A 24,195-nucleotide genomic window follows, 5' to 3' on the forward strand; every position below is an offset into this window, starting at 1 on the left:
ACGGCCAACCAAGATAATCACTTTTAGAAACTGTAGATGCTCCAAGAAGTGAACACTGGAATCCCATTCCCTCATTAGAGGTTTGCCTGAGTTACACACTTGGTGAATCTGATGAGCTTTCCTCCATGCATTTTCCCCTCAACAGCCTCCACCCCTTCTCACCTCCAGGAAAAATGACAACTCGATAGAAACAGGTAACATTCCCTCCTTTTATCTTGGCATGGAGACATGGGATTTCTTTAGGTCAAATGGACACCATAGAATGAAGCTGAGTTTATGCTGTTATGGAAGATTTTGTCTTTTCTGCTCTCCACCCAAGCAATATGGCCAATGTATCTTAGCACCCAGTAATAATAGATTGTAACACCAGAAGCAAGGAGAACTCTGTTGGAAAAAAATAAGCTTGGACTTGTCTTTCTAAATCTGGAACTGATATGAATTCCTTCTCCCCAAAGGGTCAAGGGGTAGCATTTGTAGAAGGCACTCACCGTCAGGCACATTGGTAAGAAAGGCAGAAATAACCATTGGAAAGAAGACTATAAAGGAAGCTACAGGAGTGAGATACACGCATCCCTTCTGCCTTCATGAAGAGTTCCCAATGACTCCTTATTCCCTACACTATAGCATAAAAATATATACTCTTGGCATAACTCAGAAGGCATTTGTAATAAAGCACCTTTTGCCCTCATGCTGTTATTTACTTCTTATTTTCGGCACTTGCAATTGTCCCAATGTATCAGACACCCCCATCCCTCTGTGTTTTTGCAAACGGTTTCTTCTACCAGGAGAGCATTTCCCTACCTAATCTACAAAAAATTCCCTCAAGTCTTGGTTTGGGTAAGAAACCTCTGTAAAGCCTTTCCTAATGTGTGCAGGCAGAATGACTTATTTCTTCTACCCTATTCCTCTGGTACATGTAACTCAATTATCTTACTGAGTTACTCCTCAAGACAGTAGTTGTGTGTCTGTCTTCACACTAAACCGTAAGTTCCCTGAAGGTGTCTACTGTGTTTTCCTTTGTAAACCCACACCCAGGGGTGGAGGGAAAGGGCTGTTGAAGCACAAACCTAGAGCCTGGACCAAGAACATAACCAGATGCCACGTGAAACTTTGTTTTAAAGGGATGCCTTAAGTCTGCATTGAGGTAGACTGGGCTAAAGAGACAAAATCTGATTTTATCCACCAAGGTTCTTTCTATTTGATATATCTTCCTCTCAACATCTAATACTGACTCCTCAATTTCAGCCAATTCTTAAAGGCCTGACTCAAGGTACACCCTCCCTATTCTTCACAGTGAAGTCTTAGTTACCTACAGGAAACCACTGTCTCCACATCTCTGACCAGGGCTGGTATGTGGTATTAGGATACAATGTAAAAAAATGCATTTATTATATGCTATTTTAGTTGCTTCTCTCTTAGAATAAATCCAATCTTATTTAGGTTACAAAATTCTAGAAGGCAGGCCTTATATGCTCTGTATTCCACAAGTAGAAATGCTTCTAATTCTGTAAATGGCTTCTTAAAAAGTCATACTGAGCCAAACACTGTGGAAATTGGTAGATATTATGGCCTCTGCACTTGAGCACTTCACAGAGGCTGGCCCTTCTCTGTTTTGGAAGATTGTCCTTTTTGACCTTGAGGGAAGCTCCAGAGAGGGCCTATGGCATGGTGAGGACAAAGAGGGCAGTCAAAGCAGCTGGCCAGGCTATCAGGGAATCCACCCTGCTGTCAACAAGATGACACAAGTCCCATTCAAATTATCCTCACAACCTTTTTGCTTTCTAGAGTTCTTTTCATCTGTCATACTTGGTTTTGACTACATAGTATCACTGCCACAAGAATGGGAAATAGTAAAAAGAAATGGACCTCAGAATCAAAAGTGATAGAATTCAAATTCAATTTGGCCTAAATAGAGCTAGTGAAATTTTAGTCCCTAGTTTTGCTAGGTTGACCAGTCTTCTATAGCCCTAATAGAAACACAGGGGGGTTGTTGGGATCAGAGGATAACGTTGCCCCAATCATTTCCTTGGGTTGCTCCATTCCCTCACTAGCTGCTTCCTCGCTGTAGATTTGCCCAACACACACACGCAGACAACACACAGAGGTTACCCTTTCTTTCTACCACTTGTCAACCAAATCCTCTCCCTTCTCCTGAGTGATTCTCTACCATCACCATCTCTCAAAAATCATGCTAAGTGGCAACAGTTGTTTTTATTTTGTTCCCATAAATAAAATGTTAATAGTTCAGGTCTCTAAGTTCTTTCATTTCAATAAATAATACATCTTTCTGAAGTTCTAAATGTAAGTGGCCTCTGATTTTACATTTCTCAAGTCTTAGACAAGTATGCATGCAGTCTATAAACAGACAACGTATGTGTCATGTATCAGAGACTGTATGTATGTGTGTGCATTGAGAGAGACACATGGTACATATGATCAATCAAGAGTAGAAATATATCTTCTTCTACTTCACTCTCCCTCTACTTTTGTCTTTAGAACAAAAGCTTTGCCTCCATCCCCTCTTGCTCACATCCACCCCTCCCTTCTTTCACTCTGGCTTCTATCCCTTTTTCTTCCCATTAACGCCCCCACCTTCATCTTTAAACCCAGTTTTATCTGGATCCTTTCAAGGAATTGCACTGTGATAGTCAGTGCAGAGACCCAGCCTCCAGGCTAACCTGGTGTGTCGATTAGTTACTAAGGACGTTAATCTTCCTCCTTAGTTCTCTCTTAAGGATTATTTATAAATTGGGCAGCTTGAGAATCCGTCTATTTCTTTAAAGCCCAGTCCATGAATAGCTGTTAACACAATGCAAGAGTTTAAGGCATTAAGCATGTATCTGCAAGTACTTTGCAGTTCTTCATTTCCTTCCCTCTGGGAGTGCTTTCCAGTAGACAGGCGGAGGGGAGGGAACAGAGTCTAAGTAAGCTGATTTATCTGGAAAAGCACTCCTCTCCATCTTCGCCATTTTAATAAAGCTTAGCTTGGGGAAAGATTTGGAGCCCTTCAGGAGCAGGCCTGTTCAAACAATTGAGGAGTGTGTGAAACACAGCTCAGGCCCTGGATCCCAGTCTTCAAACTGACGTCACCTCATAAATCCACAGGCACAGCCTGGACCCATCAACGAGCTCCTTTTTCAGGGGATTAATTATTTGTTCAGACAGGGGTCAGGTGGAGGGTCTTTGAAAGATTCCTTCAGTGTTTTGCCCCACCCCCTCTCATGAGGTTGAAAAATGGAACTCTGTGCAGCCAAGCTGTAGAAAGAACAGTGTGTGCAGAGTCAGAAGGGACGTGTGCAGCGTTTGACCCACACTGCCCAATTAAGACAGGAGGGGACTGAGGGCCAGAGAAGTGAAGGGGCTGTGCACTGGCTTTCCTTATTTTGCTGCCCTAAGGTTATAGGTTTCCAATCTGCCCCGAGGGCAGTCTTCAGTCAGCCTGAAAATGCAATAAATTGAGAGAGGCATGGTGTTAGGGGAAGCCAGCTGACAGAAGGACAGTCGGACCGTGTCTGCAATCCAAGGGGGTCATGGAGACTCTGGGAGGCCTCACTGTCAGCCCTGGAGCAGAGATTTCTTTCCAGGAAGTGCCAGGGTTTGCACATCAACCACCTGGATAAGTCTCTGGGGGAATCATTTAGACACACTCTCAAGAACAGCAGTCACTTAACAAAAAGCAGAAGAGAGGAGAAAAGGCTGAGGTGCAGCAGTCATCAAATGCATGAGAGTTTCCAGAAGGAAGATTGCAAAGGCTCTGTACTCTCAGGGCAGGGTAATGGGAAAAGAAGATTTTCTGAGAAAGGGGCTAGGGATTGATTAAACTGGTGTTAGACAGAAAGTTACTCAAGTTTTGTTCACCCATTTTAGGAGAGTTGTAAACAGTGGTTTGTTAGTAAATGCCTAAAAACTGTGGGGGGGACAGGGTGAGTTGTTCTACTTATCATCTGCTGATTTCTGTGGTGTAAATATTCACTTCGACCCTGATTTCAAGCACCAGTGTGAAGTCACTGAATGTGGAGTTGGGAAGAGATGGGAAAAATAGGCTCTTCTGAGCTGGTGCAAGCTGGCTCCAGCTCACCCTTGGTTGTAATAAACATGCTAACAAGGTTCCTAAAGAATGTTCTCAATTCTCATGCCCTAAGAGGCTACATGGTCCAGCCAGTGGGGTTGGAATCCAGTCCTAGTGTCATTTCCTTCCTGCCATCCAATCCCAGCTGTCAGTTAACAATTTGTGCACGTTTTTTCTCTATATTTCCATAAAAAGTTGAAAAATTGAACGGTGCAAAATAAAGAAGTCTTGCTATCCCCTGAGACTACAAATGTATAAAATTTGGCATCCACAATTCTCATCATTATTTCTCTAATAGCTCTTGTCTTTGATAAGGCACAGGATTGGGTTGTATTGTCAGTTAGCAAAAAGAGGAACTGCAGACTGCAACGGGTGGAGCTGCAACGATTGTGTGTGCCCCTATTTGAAGAAATGGAAAGAGAAAGCCTAGATCTTCTTTCAGGTATAGGGACTGATTTGCGCAGCCTGATGGGAATCAGAGGGTTCTGGAATGCAGCTCCTTTCATAGCCCTTCGCTCCTCTGCACGTCCCAAATAAACACAGATTGTCAGTAGTGGTTTCAGATGAATCCCCTTGCAAATGCTGGCATAGCAAGCCAGAGCAGCCATGGGTCTTACCCTCCCGGGAGGGAGTTCAGAGCAGAACTGCCATGCAGAGATGCAGTTGAAGAGGTGAAGGGGAGTGGGTCCATGAAAGCCAATTGCAGAGTCCTGTGGTTTGGCATTTGGCCTGGGAGCCCTGGAGCCTTCTGGGGAAAAGCCAGGAGGGGAGGACAGAGTGAGGGAGAGGGGGTGGGGGAACTGCTTCTCCAGGTTGGGCTGGCTGCTGCGCCTGTCAGGGCCAGAATTGTTGGCTCTTTTCTGGAGTGACTTACTACATACAGAGAGGAGGAAAATGAACTAAGGTGCACTGGACAAGTAACAGTCAGGATTTCCCTCCAATCTCACAACAGCCTAAGAGGCAGATTTTCATCACCATTTCTCAAATAGGGAAACCGAGGCTCCGCAGGTAAGAGTATTGGCCTGTGCCACATTAATATTAATGGCTAAAGGTGAGATTTGATTTCACCCCTCTCTGCACCCAAGGCCCTGATCTCTCCTTGGTTTTATGCTCCTTTTTGGCACCTCTAAATCAAACGCTTGGCTCCACCAAACAATCTAGTGTGACACCTATTTGTCTGATTTTCCTTTGTTTCACTTTTTTGTAAACAGGTCCCTTGGTTGTTGAAGTGGCTGTCCAGGCTGACATGGTGGCCTCCCGTGAGGACAAGGGAAGGGACTCTTGGTCTCCAGCTTGTCTGTGGGGCCAGATTTGATGTGTTCCTGGAATCTACACCCAAGAATCTTAGCTGTGTCGGCACAGCCAGGGCACAAGTGCCATCCTCCTGCCAGAAGATTGTTAATAACACCAACAATTTCTTCGACTTCTGGCTGTGGATATCAGCAGCCTGTGTTAAGTCAACTGTGTGTCCTCCCTAGCATGTTGGCGCTGGTCAGCTGCCCAGTCATAAATCCAGACATGTCTATCTATCCGTCCGTCAGTCCTTGTGGCCACACTGCCCTTCAAATCTTTCCTGCACAAACATGAAACTTAACACGAACTCCTCACAAGGGCACTCAGCCCTTGGCTTTCACTCAGAATAAACAAGCAGGTCTCTAGATGCAAACACCCTGCCCAAAGTGAAACTCAGCCAGCACGGCCACCTGCTGCCTCCCCTCCTGCACCCCTCACACCATCTGGGTCCCTCCCCACTGCCATTTTGTTATTCGCCATTCAAACATCAAACACTAAAGTTGCTAGTTGTTTTCTTTTAAGAACTTTTGTTGAATTTCTACGGTTTTAATTAAGTATTCTGTTTCCCTTATTGATATGGTGATGGCTTTCCCAGCTAGGAGAGTCAGTAAGAGCTTTTTCTCTCACTTGATCAGGCCTATTTTATTGTCTTGCAAATAGGAATACTGTACATATACTTCCACAGGTGAGAGTGATGCTACCACCCACTAATAATGATAATAAATGTGAGCTGCTACTGCAGCTACTACTACAGCTAACATTTATTGAGCACTTACTATGTGCTGGGCGATATGTATTTAGTGCTTTATAAAGATTGCCTTGATCCTCACAATAACTCCATGAAGAAGAGCCCATTATTTTCTTCATTTTTGTAAGAAGAAAATGAGATTCAGATGAGTTAAGCTGCGACTTATTTAAGTTTTCAAAATGAATAAACAATAAATCTGGTGCCAGAGTTTGTGTTTTTGACAACTTTTCTAGAGTGATATGACCCCCAAATATGCACGTGTATGCATGAACAAAATTAAGCATAACTATATGAAGTGGTCATTTCAAAGGTCAGAAACTGTTCAATATTAGCAATTTCGTGATTCAACCTGAAATGCTTCAGCCAGAATTTTCTGAATGTGGCCACCAGACTTGGTTATCCTCAGACTTTGGTCCCTCTCCTAGAAAAGGTCCTCAGTCAGTAAATGTTTTCCGAGCATAAGAGTGAGGAACTGAGTGGGTGTAGGAGTGACAGGGGTGTGAATGGTCACAAGCAAAGGCAAGCTTCATTTGCAAGGAGAATGAGTTTCAAGGGGCACGGCAAGGGGTGTGGGCATGTGTATGTGTGCACACATGTGCATATGTGTCTGAGGACCTGTGCCAGTGGTGGGTGGGTGCAAACCCCTTTAAAAGCTTCACCCTGTTATTATCTTCCCTGTGCAATGGTGTGACCACTCATATTTCCATCCTATATTTCTCACTGCTACCACAACATACTACCTTCAAAAGAAATAGTTGAACAGACATGCTTTTGAAGAAAGTGTTATAGTCTTAGCCAACTCCCATAATTCCTCTCTAATACCAATAACCTAAGTTGAGAGAGTGTTGGTTTCGATACAATGGGAATTGATTTGAGAGCAAATCATCCTGTGGCCAGAGCCCCTGGAATCAATCTGTCTTCTCATCTCACTTTTGCTTTCTCTTTCTTTTCATTGTCTGTTAGGATCAAAGCAGTGTAAACCTGATTCTCCTTTGTAATCTCTGCAGCCCAGGGGACCTGGTGGGGAGGGGTGGCAGGAGGTGCTGGAGAAGAGTCCAAGGGAGAATGAGGAGCCTTGGGGTGGGCACCAGCCTCTCTGGGAAGAAGGTGCATCGAGGAAGGCAGGTGCAGCCTGACCTTGCCAGATGGGATGTTCAAAGCATCCAAGGAGCAAGGACACCAAACTCTAAGATCCAGAAGGCAGAAAGGCAAAGCTTAGAGCTTCATTCATCCTCCCTGGGACACCTGTGGACATGATTCAGGAAAGAGAATGAATCAAGTCAGCACAAAGGTATGAAAGTGTCACCGGGTCACTGGATGGGACTGGGTTCAGCTCCCTCCCGGATTTGATGTGTCCGAGGTTCTTGGCCTCTCTTTGCCCCAAGAATAGGGGAAAGGGCCCTGGCAGCGCAGTGAGCTTACCATTTAAGTAAATATCGGACCCAAAGAGTTTAGCAGAAAGCAATTTTCAGGCAGAGAGAGAGGGAGAGAGAGAAAGCTCTCATGCTGCCATGGGAGGGGTATCCAAAGGGGCTATCTGCACAGGTAGAGAGGGAAAGATAGCTCCCATGTTTTTGTGGGAGGGGATCCCAGAGAGGGAAATCCTCACAGGTAAGGTGCAGTGGAGTTTTAACTTTGAAGTTATTCCCGCCCCATTCATGTTCTTGTCCAATGAGAGAAGTTCTTTCAGACGTCCTCTGGAGTGATTGATCTTTGACTTTGATGCTGGATTGGCTGTCCAGTTCAGAACAGAGACCCTTCCTTCCAGAGCATTTGGCGAGGTTTTTTAAACAAAGGAGCACACCTGAAATTTTACCTAGTCCGGCTGGGAAAGTTAGACAAAGAACTCTAGGTTCCGGGATAGGGAGGTGGATGGAGGCATGGCACTGGGAAGCTCTTGCCTTTGAAACCATGCCCCTTGTGGACTCAGTTTTCCTTAACACGGTCCCTCAAAAGGAGGGTCAGATACCAAGGGGAACAATATGTAAGAGAGACAGGAAAACATAGGCTCTGCTCACCCCTGCAAAGCAAGGTCACCACATGCTTTAATTTTGTATTGCACACTTCTGTCCATAAAAATGCTTTTAATGCATCTGCAAATAAATGCATATTAATATCTGAATAATATACATGTGTAGTACCATGATAATATGCTATTTACATTATGAGACAGACACAAAAATATAAATTAAAAATTGTAAGATAAAAATAAGAACAGAAGTTAGATTTTCTTTCCACACTCCTGAGGGTTCTTCTTGTGTACCTCTGAGGTGAACTCACATCATTCTGCAGACCTTTTAGTTAGAAAAGTGCTGCCAATAGAAATATAATGCAAGTTGCATATGTAATTTACATTTTTCTAGTAGTCTTATTTTGAAATATAAGAAGAAATAAATAAAATGAATTCTAATTATACATTTTAATGTAATCCAATGTGCTGTTATCTCAATGGGTAATCAATATAAAATTATTAATGAGAGATTTGAAGTTCTTTATTCTGCAAGGAAGTCTTCAAAATTTGGTGGGTATTGTACACCTATGTTACATCTTCATCAGGATAGGCCACATTTCAAGTGCTTGTCAACTACATGTGTCTAGTGTCTACTCTATTATATGGTATGGGGTTAAAGGAGTATGATACCAGGAGGAATGGGAGTCCTAGGAAACATTGAATTTCTGTTTGTGGTCAAGGCTGACCACACTAGAATAAGGATGCCTAATGCGGCATTCCCAGCAGTGGAACTGTAATCTTCCAGTTCCTTTAACTAGCTGGCCTTAAAATAAGCATGTTACTCAGGTTGCAGAGTTACATGATTCCATTAAAAAGGAATTATACAGAAGTACAGAAACGTATGAACATAGCAAAAATATGCATGAACACACATTAACAATTAATACTGATCACTCTGAGGATGTGGAATAGGTGGACTGTGAGCAGCAGAGTATTACAGTTTTCTATACATATATCTATGTATTTCGAGTTGTCAAAATCTGTATTATATTAAAAATATTTTAAAAGACACTAATTTTCAAGCATATGTATTTTTTTTTCAGAAAGCATGCAGGCTGAATCCTTATTGATAAAATAATATTACCTTCAGTTATGGAGACCTGTGCCTACCTGTAGGGTCAACATGTTATTCTTATTGAATGAAAGAGCCTGCTTTCCTTTTTTATTCTTTTTTTTTTTTAACATGGAGGGAAAGTTGGGAAAGGGTTTTTGGGCTTAGGGTTGCCAGATAAAATACAAGACACACAGTTAAATTTGAATTTTATATGAGCAATGAATAGTTTTTTAACATAAACATGACTCATGCAATATTTCCTTTATAAGATCTAGGGATAACCTAAATATTAGCTGGGAGCATAATAGTTATTTATTTTATTTGTTATTTACTTTTTATCTTTGCTAGCAGTATGTCAAAGTGCATACATGTTTATGCTAAAACATTATTCACTGTTTATCTGAAATTCAAATTTTATTGGACACTTGTATTTCTTTTTTTGTCAAATCCAGCAAGCCTGTTTGGGCTGTCATTGTCACAGTGAACTGCTGTGGTCTTGCATGACTACTTCTCTCTGCACCTCAGGAAATCGCTACCTTTAATGGAATTATTCCCATCAGTGGTGCCCAACTGGGATATGGTAGAGAGGTGCTTCTAATTCCTTCTTCTGTGGTAGGAGTGTGTGTGTGTTTTGTGTGTATGGTGGTGGGAAATACCCTATATCCAAGGCATTTCCACTGCCCATCACTGCTGGTGATCAGATGGACATTGACATACATCAGGTTTTGAGAATCCCAAAGAGCATAACATTTTATGCATCTCTATTCATCAAATTCAAGTTTTTAGGTTTACCAGACAAGGTCTTGTTTTTTCTTTGAATGATTCGGGGATAACCTTAACCTCAAATAGCTAACTTGTCAATCCACCCCAAAATGCAAATCCTTAAGAAATTAGCCCGGGCACTTGTCTCAAGAAACCACAGTACTTTTTCCTCAGCATTTTAATGATATGATAATTCTTTGATCCAGAGCTTTCTACTGTCTAATCCATTAGCAGAATTGTTTTTTCCATATCAGCCCTCTTTACCCAGATTCAATTAGCTCTGTCTATAGAGTTATGCCAGAGATTGAAAGATAGATACTTACCCCAGTCTCCAAAGATCTCAATGTGTATCTTGAGTGCTTTTACTCAAAAAGAGAGGCATGAATATACAATTTAGAGAAAAAGAAATAAAAAGTATAAATATATGAAAAATCCCACAGTTATCAGTACTCAAAGAAATGAGTTAAATTGAAATAATATACTTTAAAGACGCATAAAGTTGGCTCCAGCCTTGATATTCTCAGCCTAATCAACTATTTAGTTTCAGCTTTTTTCTTTTTCAACATCAGTCCTGCAATTCCTAAACTTTGGTGTATTTGAAATCATGTGATTTCACAGGTTCTTATCATATGTAGTCAGCACAACAACATTAGTAATATGAACAATGCCATATTCACATGCAAAATCAGGTAAGAACTCTAAGTATTACCTTTAATGATGATCTTCTTGTGTGCTTTATATGTTGAAATTCTACTCTGTTTGAAACAGTACATATATGATTGATTGAAAGAGTAAAATGTTTTACTAATTGTAATGATTATGAAAGCCATTAATTTCATGAACACAAATAATTGCTAAGAATTTCCAGTTAGCTAAATAAATAAGAAAATATATTTCCAGTTAATACTAATATTAAAAGTATATATTAGCTAGATAAACTTAGAAGAAGCATAATATGCTTTTATTTTTATTTTTTTTGAGACAGAGTCTTGTCGCCCAGGCTGGAGTGCAGTGGCATGATCTTGGCTCACTGAAACCTCCAACTCCTGGGTTCAAGCAATTCTCCAGTCTCAGCCTCCTGAGTAGCTGGGATCACAGGCATCTGCCACCATGCCTGGCTAATTTTTGTATTTTTGTAGAGATGGCATTTCACCATGGTGGCCATTCTGGTCTCGAACTCCTGACCTCAAGAAATCCACTCACCTTGGCCTCCCAAAGTGCTGGTATTACTGGTGTGAGCCACCGCGTCCAGCCCATTATATGGTTTATAAGGCAACAAACTTACAGAAGTTTCAATAATAAGTTAGCATAATATACAACTTCCTAGATAGGCATATAATAGATTATAATTTTAATCTTTTGAAAATTTTTTAGGTACAAGCATTTATAAAACAAATTAACATGAAGCAAAATAACCTTTAAACACTATATTTAATATTCAGTTATTTAATCCCATATAGATCATTATTCACTAAAGAAAAATATATCATTTACTAATTTTTATATGTTTTGAGAGCAGATTAAAAGCACAGTGTTAACTTTGTCATCTCAAGGTGTATTAAGAAGAAAAGAACAATATCCTTTATACATTCCATATTGACAGAATAAAGAATATTAAATGCAAAAAAGAAAGAATGTTAGGAAAAAAAATTAAGTGCTTAAAAAATATATTTCCCCACTGATCACAAATGAAAAGTTCTACTTAATATTACAAATGTTCAGATAATGACTGTAAGAGCAATAAAATAGCTCACTATTTCGAGAAAATACTATTCTTGCACTATAATTCAAACTTTAAACATTTAACTTAGATATTTCAACAGCAATATTCATAATTATGATTAAATTTTTAAACGAACTTTCAGAATACATTTTGTATGCCTTAATTTTATTTTATGATGATACTATTTGGCTTCATCTTTTATTTTAGGCAAATATAATTTTAGGAAAAGAATACTTTCCCATTTATTATCTGGCCAAATGTTCATTCAATGCATGTCTAAATTTACTATTTTGAAAGACTAAATAAGAGAGAGAGTGTCCAGACTAAAATTGACACCAAAAACTGCTATCAGAAAGAAAAACATCTACTCTAAATGTAGTTGTCCATTTCTTGTTTTCTAGAACTGGTGAACAAAGCAAACAAAACAAAAAAAAATCAAAAACAAAAAAAAGCCTGTCAAGTATCAGAGCAACAGAGAAAACAATTTTAAACGTGGAGGAGCTCAGAAAATTTTGTATCCATGAGCCGCTTTAGAGAAAGCTATTTGAAGATAAAATTCATCCAACAACAAATTAATGAGGAAACTTTGTCAATAGTGAATTTTAAATCTATTTTAATTATAGATACAATACAAAAGAGGAAACAAGAGTGAAAGAATAAGATATTATATAATATATTCAATGTAGCATGTTATAAGTTTTGACAATGTAAAAATAATGCAAAGTTTACACCAAACATATTCGTCTTATTAAAAAATGTGAATAGACTTAATTCACTTGTTAAAAAATATTTCCATACCTGGCAGGGGAGATACCATGATCATGAAGGTAGTTTTCCCAAGGCGAGGCTTATCCTCTGCACTCCAGATATGCTGACCCCTGCCACTTCCCCGAATGTGGGAAACTCGACTGCATAATTTGTGGTAGTGGGGGACTGCGTTTGTGCTTTCCCCTGGATAAATATATATGCGCGTGTGTGTGTATATATATATATATATTTCCATCATGGGTGAAGATATGAGCTTCAATTATATACTGATTATTTTTAAAAAACCAAAATTAAAATAATTTGGAAAAATGCAGCGGGATAGACAAAGTATAGCAGCAAATGAAACAATTAGAAAGCAGGTATAAGTGATACTGGTATCAGACAAAGTAGAATTCAACAACAACCACAACAAATTAAATGAGACAAATAAGTTCACTTTTTTACGGGTTTTGTTTATAGATCTGTATTTTGCAATCAACAAGATAAAGTTTTAGAGAATAATATATTTGCTTACAGTTCCACATATCTGTAATAAATACAAAGCCACATGATATTAAATCTGTCTGTAAGTAAAGTAAAGCTGAAAAATTCAACCCGTATAAAATTAGTTTTTGGAGAGGAAATACGCTAATGAGTAATTATTTCAATGACCTTGTCTTTTTATGACTGCTTGCAAACTGATCCCTTTTCTTTAATCATTGTGACTCACCAGTGTTTCAAACTGGCCCCTTAAGTACTTCGATGTTACCACCCAGGGATTTCTGAGGCAGCATAAGTTTGAATTCATAAAAACACTAGATACATTAACTTTTCAGTGACTGTTTTTAAATCTGTAAACTCAATAATCACATTAGTAAGCCCAGTAACTATAAAAACATCGAGGTTTCATCATTGCAAGCCAGAATCTCTTTGTGCTTTTTAAGTTAAGCTGCTTTTAAATCTTTTTGGTATTTATCAGTCATTTGTATTTCCCTTACACAAATAAAAGAACATACTTAAAATAATTTTTAAGGTTAATTGTCATGGAGGGCTTATCAGTAATTTTTATTTTTAAAACAGCATAAATCAAGCATTATTTTTTCATTCAGTATTTGGAATAGTTGAAATTATTTCTGGTCCCTCCTTATATCCACCAATACCAACACCACCTTTTTTTTTTTTTTTAAAACATATAACACTAAAAGTTACAGGCATCCCTGCAAGTTTTTAAGCAAATGAGAGAATCACAATGGAGTCTCAATCAGTTCAATATAAATCCATTTAAGAAAAAAAACAACTGAATATTAAAAGAAAATCTTAGTGCTAAAAAAAAAAGCTAAAACAAAATCCTCCTAGGAACTACAACGGAGTACGTGCTGTCATTGATTCTATACTTGTATCCCTGTCTGTTAGACTCCTCCTTCTCACGTTGTTAAGATTTGTTTGCTGAAATCTTCATGCCAGGTTTTCAGGACACTTAAAATGAAAAAAAGTATGCTAGTTAGTAGGCTTATTTTATTTAAAGAGGCGTGGGTTAGCAATTTTGAAAATATTTTTTGTGTGTTGAGTAAATAAGTAAATGTACTATGGAAAATTGGTGTTGTGTTTCTTGCTGTTGGATTAGGAAGCTCCAACTGTGGACAAGGAGAAGGGTAGCATGAATCCCGCGTCACTGAATTGAAATTGAAGGTATCAGTGGAAGCAAATAGTTCTTACTATACCTGGATGGTAATGAAATAATATATAGAAACCTATATAATATAATAAAGTAATATAGAAATCTTTATCTATAGATTTAGAACTATAGAAATCTATATCTATTTAGATATAGATTATATACAGGCACATCTCATTTTATTGCCTTTTGCTTGCCTTTATTTCACTTCATAGACACTATGTGTTTTATAAATGTAGGGTTTGTGGCCACCCTACATCCAGCAAGTCTATTGGCCCCATTTTCTTCAACACTCTGAGTCACTTCCTGTCTCTGTGTCACACTTAGGTCATTCTCACAATATTTCAACTGTATCATCATTATATCTGTTATGGTGACCTGTGGTCAGTGATATTTGATGTTACTATTGTAATTCTTTTGGGCCACCACTAATTGTGCCCATTTAAGAAGATGAACTCAATCAATAAATGTTGCATATGTTCTGATTGCTCCACTGACTGGCCGTTACCCCACCTCTCTCCCTCTCCTAGGGCCTCCTGTTTCCTGAGACACAATGATACTGAAATCAGGCAAATGAAAGGAGCAGTCACATGTCTGTCACTTTAAATCAAAAGCCAGAAGTGATAGCGTTTAGTGAGGAAGGGACGTCCAAAGCCCAGACAGCCCAAAAGCTAGGCTTCTTATGCCAAACAGTTAAACTGCGCATGCAAAAGAAAAGTCCTTGAAGGAAATTAAAAGTGCTACTTCAGTGAGCACACAAATAATAAAGTGAAACAACCTTATTGCTGATATGAAGAAAGTGTTAGTGTTCTGGACAGAAGATCGAACCAGCCACAGCATTTCATTCCCTAACTCTCTTCTACTCTTTGAAGGCTGAGAGAAGTGAAGCAGCTGCAGAAGCAGCTAGCAGAGGTTGGCTCCTGAGGTTTAAGGAAAGAAAGTTTCCATAATATAAAAGTGCAAGGTAAAGCAGCAAGTGCTGACAGAGAAGCTACAGCCGGTTACCTGGAAGATCTTCATTCTTGTCTTATCTTAGGAAGATCTAGCAAAGATCATTGATGAAGGTGGCTACACTAAACAACAGACTTTCAGTGTAGACAAAGCAGCCTGATATTAGAAGATGCCATCTAAGGCTTTTATAGCCAGAGAGGAGAAGTAAATGCTTCAAAGTTTCAAAAGACAGGCTGACTCCCTTGTTAGAGGCTAATGCAGCTGGTGACTAAAAGTTGAAGCCGATGCTCATTGACCTTTCTGAAAATTCTAGATCCCTTAAATATGTTAATCTGCTCTGCCTGTGCTCTAACAACACCACCTGGATGACAGCAAGTCTGTTTACAGCATGATTTGCTGTATATTGTAAGCCCACTGTTGAGACTCCCCGCTCAGGAAAAAAAAAAGATTCCTTTCAAAATATTCATGCTTATTGATAATGTACCCAGTCCCACAAGAGCTCTCATGGAGATGTACAAAAACATTAATGCTGTTTTCACGCTTGCTAACACAACAGGAATTCTACAGCCTGTGGATTAAGGAGTCATTTTAAATTTCAAGTTTTATTATTAAGAAATAATTTTGTAAGGAGATTCATCACAGTGATTCCTGTGATGAATCTGGACAAAGTAAATCAAATCCTTCCGGCAAAAAGTCACCATTCTAGATGCCATTAACAACATTTGTGATTCATGGGAAAAGGTCAAAATAGCCACTTAAACAGGAGTTTGGAAGAAGCTGATTCCAAACCCTCATGGATGACTTTAAGGAGGAGCTTAAGGCTTCAGTGGAGGAAGTAATTGAAGATTCGGTGGAAACAGCAAGAGAACTAGAGTTAGATGTAGAACCTGAAGATGTGAATTGTTGCAATCTCAAACTTGAATGGATCAAATTTGAATGGATGAGGAGTTGCTTCTTATGGATAAACAAGTAAAGTGGTTTATTGGAATAACATCTGCTCCTGATGAGATGTTGTGAACATTGTTGAAATCAAACAAAGGATTTAGAGTATTACATAATCTTAGTTGATAAAGCAGTGTCAGGATTGGAGAAAAGTGACTCCAATTTTGAAAGAAGTTCTATCGTGGGTAAAATGCTATGAAACAGCATTGTATGCTACAGAGAAATCTTTTGTGAAAGGAAGAAATCAATGTGGCAAATTCCATTGCTATCTTAATTGAAGGAATTACCACAGTCACCCTATCCTTGCAACAATCATCCTCATCAGTAAACAGCCATCAACAATGAGACAAGAATCCCCATCAGCAAAAAGATTGCAAGTTACTGAAGGCTCAGATGATTGTTAGAATTTTTTAGCAATAAAGCATGGTTTAATTAAGGTATATACATTGGCTTTTTAGACATATGCTATTGTACAGTCAAGAGACTACAGTGTAAACAATTTATATGCATTGGGAAACCAAAAAACTCATGTGACTTGCTTCATAGTAATATTCGCTTTATTGCACATCTTTGAGGTATACCTGTGGGTATAGACATGGACATTGCATACATATACACATAAACTTGCATCTATGAGTGTATGTGTGTATATACATCTGCTCTCTGTCTCTGCTGACAGGCCCTAGAAATAATGGCAATCAATGAAAATGCCATTTGTCATTAAAAGGAATCAAGCCCTTTTGAGAAATGGCTGATTCTGGAAAAATGCAAGATGAGTTGAGAATATGGTGTTGTGCCGGAAAAGTGAGAACGTGTTAAAAGAATAATGTAGATGTGTCAAATGGACACAGGAACTAGCTTGAAAGGGCTTAGACTGAACAAACCTGGACAATTTGAGAATCAAAGTAAATAAGCATAGTAAAGAAATATAATTCACAGAAAAAGAAATATAATTCGCAGAAAAAGATGAAATGCTTGCTATAAATGGATAAATGAATGAATAAAAAATCAGGTGAATCTTTACCTGCCACAGAAGATGGAGAGTCAGAAGTTCCCTCTCAAATATGTTGAGAAAAAATCTACCTTTCTGGACTGACATGGGCATGACATGAAAGGCTCCTCCCTACACCCTAAAAGACCTGACAGTTCTTCAGCCCCTGCTTCAGGGCAGGATGGAGGAGAAAACTTGGGCCGATGCCTCACCATCAAAAATGTCACACTATAGAGACCTGCAGGAGCTTCAAGCCTTGAGGCCAATAGCCATGCTTGAGAAATAGCCTGTCTGGGGATGAGCCTTTGCTGACTCTGTTAACAGTGACACCCTCTCTGCAAACAACTTGAAGACTCCGGAGAAGAGAAGCTTCCTCAGTACTTTTCAGTCGGCAAAAAACACCCCTTTGACCTCCATTTCCATCAATATCAGACACCTGCTTTCTCAATACCTCTTCCCTAGATGACTCCATTCTTGATAAACCCAATGGTCGCTGCCAATACTGTTAAAATCAACAGATAAAATAGCTACTCCAAAACTTCTGGTTCCCAAAGCTGCTAAAGCCACGCCCAAAAACCTGCCCTGTCAATTCCAGCTGTTCCCTAAATAAATCTGCTCTACTTATAATCCAATTTCATCCTTAACCACAATACCATTTGCTTCTTGCCTAGGGGCACAAACCACCCCTGGACGGCAAAACAAGCAGCCCAGCCACCTGCTAAGGACGATGGGGCTAGTCTTCCGTGTGGGGCTGTACCTTTTAATGTCAGCCTTTGGGCAGTTACAGTTCATCCCCGGCCCCGTTTTAGGCACCTCTATGTTGCTAATTCCTTCATATGCCTCTGTTTCTCCTCTTTCTAATTAACTTCCAAACTCAGGGTGGAGACTTAGCATTGGTACTGTAAGAAAAGGCCAGCCTGCAGCATTCTCCTAAGTGACAAGAAAAAAATAATGTCATGAACAAGAGAAAACATATTTTTGCCTTAGAGCTTGAACTAGTCTAGGCCACTTAGCCTGCCTCATAGGTCAGACTGCTAAATAAGAGAAGCAAGAGTTGGGAGAGACATCTCTGCTTCCTCCCTTTTTAAGGGGTAGTAATCTCACCGACTTGTAAGGCATGCCCCACCCCAAAACACCAGACTGACCAACTGCCTTGGTTTGGTCCACTGCTCTCACCAAGGTCCTCAAGAGGTGATCCCAGGAAGTTAGTGGGAAAAGAAAGGGGAGTGAAGTAGAGATGGGGAAAAGCAAGTGCAAGGCTGTCTAATTGGGCTGATTTTCACTGTGCATAGCAGCGGCTTATACTGCTGGGGGCCTGCAAGGAACAGTGGAGAATGTGATTCAAAATTGCTCCTCCAATGACAGGTGACGTCTGAGGCTGGCAGAATTGTGGCAGAGGGACCTATATCATCTGCCGTGACTCCCACCAAGCAGGTGAGCAACTCTTCTCCCTTTGGTGAGCATACGGGGGTGAGAGTGGCATCCAGTGTCATCCCCCAGTTATCAAGGCAAGGAAATAAGCCCTGGTTGTACTGCACAGTTCCTAAAAATATAAAGCATCTAGAAAAGCTAAATATTGTATCTGTTTGATGAGTACTCTATGAGTAGAGGCTTGTCTGCTTTTCATTTTGAGGTCTTCTGAGACTTCCTAACATGGACAAGAAAACTCTTGAATATACTTTGGTGTTTCGGGTTGTACCAAGCTTATAGTCCTGCTTGAAAATAGTGGTATATTAGTTATCTATTGCTGCATAACCAATTACCCCTGAGGTTGGAGGCCTAAAACAATAAAGATTCATGATCTCAAAGTTTCTGAGTCAAGAATTCAAGAGCAGCTTAGCTGGTGCCTATGGCTTGGGGTTGCTCATCAGGTTACAGTTGAGACTTGACCAAGTTGCAGTTAAGTTTCCTGAAGGGCTTAACTGAGGTTAGGGGATCTGTTTTCGAGATGGCTCATTCACGTGGTCATTGGCAAGAAGCCTCGTTTCCTCACTGGTCACTAGCAGGAGGCCTCAGTTGCTTTGCATGTGGCACCTTTCATGGGATGCTTGTGTGTCCTCATGATATGGCAGATGTTCTTCCTCAGAGCAAGAGATCCAGGAGAGACAGGAAGATGGAAGATGCCATATCTTCCAGGATCAATTTTTGGAAGTCATACCTCATCACTTTTGCCCTATAATATTTTTTTAGAAGTAAGTCACTAAAAAGAGTCCACACTTGAAAGGAATTAAACTTTATCTTTTAAGGAAAAGTATATTAAATGATTTGTGAGCATATTTTATTTAAAGGTACTCACCACAAGTGGGATAGCCACTACAGTCTGGAGAGTCTCAAACTGTAACTCCTTGAATTCAGCTGGAGTCAGTAGAGCATAGCAGAGTAGGGTGCGATTCAGGTTTCAATGGACTCAAGGGTGCGACCTGGCCAAGGCAAGCTCCTGAGAGTGCCACCAGTGCTGTCTCGCAAACCCCACACTCAGAAGGACTTCATCTTTGGTTTAATACTCTGTTGCCATCTTGAAATTAAAATTCTTAGTAATTCTTAGTAATTTTGTCTTTGTACTTGTGATTTGTAAGTGAAGTCCAATGATAACATGGAGCATGTGTAGGAGCAGAGGAAATAGTTACAGTAAAAGCCTAGCTGTCCTATTTGCATATAATGTTCATGAAATCCCATGAGCACAGGATTCTGATGAATCTACAATGCATAGGAGCTCAGAGGGGCCTCAAAGCAAGTACAAGGTAAACATGTTATGTCTTACCATGGACTTGCTTTGAGGCCCCTCTGAGCTCCTATGCATTGTAGATTCATCAGAATAAACTTGCATATATGAGTGTCTACTTATGTCTACTACTAAGAATGTGGGGACCACACCACTGACAGTCCCAGGAGGCCACGTTTTTCATTCAAACCAGAAAGAGGGCAAGGACATTCTAAGAAACAAGAATTAACAAGGGACTCTGTCATATCCTTTATTACTCATGTTACTTCCTCTATTAGTCAACCACTTGCACTGAAAATGATACCATAGAAGGAAAGAGAAAGACAGGGCAAAGTATAATGCCTTTTCTTTTCAGCCCTCTCTAACTCATCAGTAAGTCAAAGGCAGAGAGTGTTGATAGAATGTGCATATTATTAAGAAGGAAAGTACAAATGCTTGAATTGGTTTGGTGCAGCATTTACAGTGTTCTGATAAGAATGAACTATATATGCATGTACAAGCTATGAAGTATAAATTGTGTGATTTCAGTGATCCCCCATAGGAGTGAAATACTCTTATTTTTGCATTTAAAAGCGTCATTGTACAATATTAAGATGAATGGTAAATCTATGCAGTAATTTATCATTTCAATTTTTCTTTATTTAGAACAACATTAAATAGCAAGTTGAAAAACAACACCACCATGACAAGTCAAGGGAGACTGTGAAAGAGAGAAAAACGCTTATATTTCACTACCTCTAACGACAATTTTCCTCTGCCTCTTATTTCAAAAACACATTCAGTCTGTAGCATATATATATATATATATATATATATATATATATATATATATATATATAAAATGAGGTTATGTAACCTTGGACAGTAATAGAAATGACCAAAATACAAAGGCATAAGTTGAGTATAAAACATAAAATATAGCATTCTCAAGTAGTTTTTCCAGAAGTTCATAGGTGTTGCTTATAAAACAGAGTCTACAAAGTCTTTAAAAAAATAGGTTCACAGGAGCAAGATGTGGTTCAAACGGAGGAGAGCAGCTGAGAGTCCTCTGCCAGTTCAGGGCGATTGGCAAAATCCAGGGAGAGAACAAGTCCAATTTCAAGAAGAAAAGTGCTAGACGGGAAAAAGGAACTGAGAAACTGAGAAGCAGAAGTATTAGGTTGACGCAAAAGTAATTGCGGTTTTTGTGGTTACTTTTTTTAAATTGTACTTTAAGTTTTGGGGTACATGTGCAGATCTTGCAGGATTGTTGCATAGGTACACACATGTCATGGTGGTTTGCTGTCTCCATCCCCTATGTCCAGCATTTCTCCCAGTTTTATCCCTCCCCAACCTCCCTCGCTGTCTCTCCCCTAACCCCCCACCCCCAACATACCCCAGTGTGTGATGTTCCCCTCCCTGTGCCCCTGTGTTCTTTACTTTTAATGACAAAAGCCACAATTACTTTGGGACTAACCTAATATATATGGTAGGCCCAAGACAGTGGATCTGGTATACAGATACTAGGGATGGATTGAAGGGAAAAAGGGGCAGAAAAAGAGACAATCAAATATCTTAGCTTAGACACATACTCCTAAGGACAGAGTCTGGGCTCCAGTAGCAGGGCTGAGTGATGTGGCCATGATCTTCAACTCAAAGAATGTTCAAGTAGGAGGGACCCCAAAACTCATCTAATTCAAACCATTTATTATCAGTGGGATCAAATGAGGCACAAAAAGGGACATGACTTGTCCAGATGTGTGGAATTTGTCAGTAACAGAAGAGGATATTTTAATTTATGTCTTTTCTGCTAGATTGCAAAGTCAATTTACAGGTCAGATGAGAATACCTAGGATCTATACCAGAATATATCTTTCTCCCCTAGAAATAGAAAGTAGAAAGATGATCAGCTCCACTTGGAAACAGCAATTGTGGTAAAAGAACTAGCTCAAAATTCCATTCTCAAATTAACATCTGGTTCTCCAATACTCACAAAGTTTAAGGCATGTGCTGGGTACAAGGAAAAAGCACTAGGCTCAAAGATTGTTTTCCTGCTAGACTGTTAGGCCCCTAGGGTCAGGGACCAAGTCTTATTTCCCTTTCCATCTGTAACACCTGGACAATAGTCATCTTTGGCTATTTATTTTCAACAAGTAATTATTTTATTCCTAGGATCTCTTGCATTTTGATTCTCCTGATATTACATGCAAATTTACTGAGATCAGAGAAGTAAAGAGATAAGTCTATGATCACAGAGTGAATGAATTAAGAGCAGAATTCAAGTCTATCCTTCTTGGGCTCTTTCTCTTCACCACTGCCGCTGCTATTCCTTCCAAAAAATTAGGACAAAGGAAAGAGATGAAGCAAAAATGTATACAAAATTGAAGAATAATACAATAGTTAAATAATCTGAAGACCGACATCTAGAAGAAAGATCTATGAAATGGAATATGAATATGTAATAAGAGCTTCTTTAGAGTCTAAGGCTGGACCGTTCATAGGCACGTTGGCATTTGCAGTATCTAAAACAAGGCTTGGCATATATTCTCACATTGCTACTAAAATAATAAACAGTATATCCTGCAGTTAGACTGTTCAGCAGCATATATCAAGTCTCAGGGTAGTGCTTCAAGCTTGAGTTATGTTGACAGAAGCCTTCGAAACAATATTGTGCGAGATAAACACAATGGTTGTAGCCATAGCCTGAAATTCTTTTACTGTGGGAAAGCCAGTTTTAAAGATGATTTGAAAGTCAAATGAGGTCACCTCTAAAATAATGTAGCATTTACTGGACTGCAGTGGGGAAGGGAACACAAAGAGGTTCTTGGAGAACTTAGAGATTGGGGAATAGTTATGCTCTTTGATGGCATTATCCAAAGATGGCAGCAGTGAGTGGAATCCAATAATCACACTATGATAGAACATAATGTGAGCTATGGGTGAAGTAGGGGAGTGAGGGCCATAGTCCACAGGCCCTTCAGAGTTTCTTAAATTTTTAAATATCATTCAAGAAGGGGGACCCTATAGCTCTTTCAGGACAATTTTTCCAGCTTATTTATGACAGCAAAGCTCCATACTATAAATCACCAGAATTCATATGGTTTAAATTTTTTTTAATGTCTAGAGAAAAAATAAGTATCAGTTACTTTCTTAACCTAGCAGACCAGTCTTTGCAGAAAGAGGGATAAGGAATCCTTGATGAAGAACAAATAAAATTATACTGTGAAGAAATTTCCAACTGGTCAGATCGGGATGTAATTCTCTCCTTTGTGTTTTTCTTAGAAAGCAATTCCATTTTGCCTGGATCTGGGAACAAAGCCAATGTCTGCTTTAGAGGAACAGAGATTTCCAGTAAGTTGGGCTGGCAATAGTGGCTGGATGGATGGGATCATAGGGAGGGCTTGTTGGGGGACAGTTCAGAAACCCATATGCAAGCCTAGAAATGGTGAGGTGGTTGGTTTGCCTCATATTCTTAGAGCAACAAGTCCTCTAAGACATTTTTATGGGCCAGGGAGGGATGAGACTGAATCAGAAGACAGAGCCTAGACAACTCCACTATCCTTTCCTGAAATAATTTACAAACCACAAAAGCCTGGTGGGAAAGGAGGAAGGCAAGGAAGCAGAAGTGACGATGGACGCTGTTTTCCCACTCTCTGCTGGTTAGACTCAACGAGGTTATGCTTCATGCTGGGTTTTGCAATAGCATCAGCCTCAGCCTCAAAAGCGTGCCTCAGAACCAGTCCCTGGAGATCAAGAATGATGTTCTTCTCTTCATTCTCTCCAGATCACTTCCTTTTATCTATTTTTCCAGCATGGTGAATGAAAAAATGGACACAGACCCAGGATTCAGAAAGGAAATGAGGAAAGAGACTAACACTATAAATACACAAAGGCAGAAGACATTTTCTCAGATGGGTTATATGCCTGCCTTATTCATATGATCTTCACAAGTCAGAAAACTTTGGTCTCAGTCCTCGTTCTTACACCAAAGGGTTGAATGACTGTGAATAAGTCCTATAATTTCTGCTCTCCTTACTGAGGAGTGCAGCATGTTTATAAAATGAGAACAATGGTATTTTCCCAGCTACCCTAGAGCATTGTTGCAAGAATCAAATGAGATAATACTCAAAGAAGTACTTGATGAACTGTGAAATGTTGAACTCATGTAAGGAATTATTATTTAGCCAATAAACTTCTGTCCAAGACACCAGTCTCTGAGACTCTGCCACTTGAGAGATAAGTCTCTTCTCTATTCACCTCAAACATGTATTCTGACTCCAAGCCAAAGTTACTTAGAAATTGGCTTCAAAGACCTAACCATAGCCTTGGCCCCAGACAGCAAATCAGATCTCACTTCCTGCCCCTGCCTTTAATTGCAGTGTAGTTTTCAAAGCAAGAAACCAAATCTCAAGCTCCATTAATAATGAAACAAGGAGACTCAAAACCCTCACTTCCTAACACTCTATGGAGAAGGAGGAAGCATCAGCAATAACAAGGAAAGGTACAAGTGCAGGGTGAAGGTGGGAGC

At 39.6% G+C, this 24,195-nt stretch overlaps 1 long non-coding RNA gene and 1 other non-coding gene across 2 annotated transcripts; both read left to right on the forward strand.

Annotated features, from left to right (window-relative positions):
* Nucleotides 1–7,330: 7,330 nt before the first annotated feature.
* Nucleotides 7,331–23,011, forward strand: LOC105712749 (uncharacterized). The gene is made up of 3 exons (XR_001106396.1): nucleotides 7,331–7,401; nucleotides 18,332–18,400; nucleotides 22,950–23,011. It is a non-coding gene; the product is annotated as an uncharacterized LOC105712749 (long non-coding RNA).
* On the forward strand, nucleotides 12,451–12,614 carry LOC135273776 (U1 spliceosomal RNA). The gene has a single exon (XR_010341582.1). It is a non-coding gene; the product is annotated as a U1 spliceosomal RNA (small nuclear RNA).
* Nucleotides 23,012–24,195: the final 1,184 nt, after the last annotated feature.

The sequence above is a fragment of the Aotus nancymaae genome, unplaced genomic scaffold (assembly GCF_030222135.1).
Source record: "Aotus nancymaae isolate 86718 unplaced genomic scaffold, 86718_ANA_hifiasm-v0.15.2.pri h1tg000008l, whole genome shotgun sequence".
NCBI classification, from domain to species: domain Eukaryota; kingdom Metazoa; phylum Chordata; class Mammalia; order Primates; family Aotidae; genus Aotus; species Aotus nancymaae.